This window comes from Fukomys damarensis, unplaced genomic scaffold (assembly GCF_012274545.1).
Source record: "Fukomys damarensis isolate Sample0158 unplaced genomic scaffold, DMR_v1.0_HiC HiC_scaffold_34, whole genome shotgun sequence".
Classification (NCBI taxonomy): Eukaryota; Metazoa; Chordata; class Mammalia; order Rodentia; family Bathyergidae; genus Fukomys; species Fukomys damarensis.
In genome coordinates this window covers 22,970,650-22,972,254 of record NW_022900946.1, presented here as the reverse complement: position 1 = coordinate 22,972,254, position 1,605 = coordinate 22,970,650, and the positions used below count along the sequence as shown (strand labels likewise).

Genomic DNA, 1,605 nt, shown 5'->3' with positions numbered 1-1,605 from the left:
TTCCTGCTTTCCCGGGCAGCCCGCCGCGAAGACCTCCGCCCACCGCTCACCGCTAGTCAGGCCGCGGCTCTCCCGTGAGGGCGGCCGCCGGTAATCTCTACTTCCGGGTCCGGCCGCCTCTCAAGTCCCCGCGTCCGGAGTGCCGGTGTCTGCCCTCCGACGCTCCTGCTTCCGCGTCAGCGGGTTCCGAGCTCGTGACTTCTGGGGCCCGTCCTGGGCAGCGCTTCTAGGCGGCTTTTGCCTGGATCCCTATCCCACTGCCTTCCTCCTCCGCCGGGTACCGAGGGGATCCCCAGGTTTTCAGCCTGACCCTTCACTGCCACGGTCTGTAGGGGGTCCTCAAACCTACAACCTAGGGGAGACAATGGCAGAGCCTCTGCCAAATGATCACACAGCGGATACAAGTTTAGCCCTGGTGCTATAACTGGAGGCTGAGTAGAAAACAGATTGCAGGTTTTTAAAGTGCAGACCAGGAAAAAGATGGTGGCAGCAGAAGCAGGGAGGATTGAGTGGGATCTCTAATATATTCGAAGACAGGATCTGTGATTAGGTCCCAAGTGAGAGAAAGGGAAGAGTCCAGGATGCTTCTGAAACAATGGAAGGGAGAAACCACGATGATGGGAATGCAGTTTTGGAGATAATCTGCCGAGGAATGGGTTTGGGATCCAGAGTTCTGTTTTGAAAGTGAAATCTCACAGGGGGAACTCAATTTATTGCATTCCACAATTTTAATTTGCTCATACTTTCTTTTTTTTAAATCAGAGCATCTAATAGGGATAGTATTCCAATAAGGGCAGGTTGGCAGGTTGGGAAAAGTGATTACAGGGAGCAAAGGAAATGTGTGTGCGCCATTATTTAAGATATTGAGGGTCGGAGATTTAGCTCAGTGGTGCCGCTGCCTGCCTTGCAAGCTCAAGTCCCCAAGTTTGATCCCCGGTACTCAATAAGTAAATAAAAGCTATCAAAAGCACCCTGCCTTGACAGCCCTGGGAGATGAATCCCCTATTTGTCCCTTCCAAATTGGCCTTAAGGAAGGAGGTGAGGACAGAAGATTTTACCAGTACCAAGTCTCTGGGGTGGAATATGGGTGTCCCAGCTCTTTGGGTCGAGTCGCCGTTAATTGCTGCTGTGGAGTTTTTGAAATTTTGCCACAAGGTGATATCTGTTTCCTTTATCAATTAAAAACGTCATTAGTTATGAATGGTGTTATGGTTTGTGTCTAGATGTCCCCCCAAAGCCTCATGGGGGTGAGGTGGGACTTTTTCAGAGGTAGTTGAATCTGGAATGTGTGAGGCTGGGGTTAAGGCATGTGATTACTAAATCACTACATGTGAGTGATTAGTTTGGTACCGTCCTAATCCCAATAGCCTGAATAAGATAAAAGGGGCAGAAAGATGCTGTTAAACTGCCTTGTTACCTTTGCTGCCTTGTGTGCGCCATGTTGTTTCTCCTCTGGGATGCCTGTTTTCCATCCCTGCCTTGGAGCCAGCTGATTATGGACTGAAAGCTCTACAAACTGTAAGTCAAATAAATGCCCTCCCCTCCAACTTTGAGTGTTGGGTATTTTGTCTCAGCAATGAAAGAAAAGTAACTAACACAAATGGC

General features: G+C 49.5%; 1 protein-coding gene across 1 annotated transcript in view; it reads right to left on the bottom strand.

The window, feature by feature from the left end:
• Top3b (DNA topoisomerase III beta) overlaps positions 1-128 on the bottom strand; it is a 23,322-nt gene extending 23,194 nt beyond the window's left edge. Inside the window, exon 1 of the mRNA XM_010620649.2 lies at positions 51-128. The gene's annotated coding sequence lies outside the window, so the exon portion shown is untranslated. The remainder of the gene's footprint in view (positions 1-50) is intronic.
• Between the last annotated feature and the right edge of the window lie 1,477 nt (positions 129-1,605).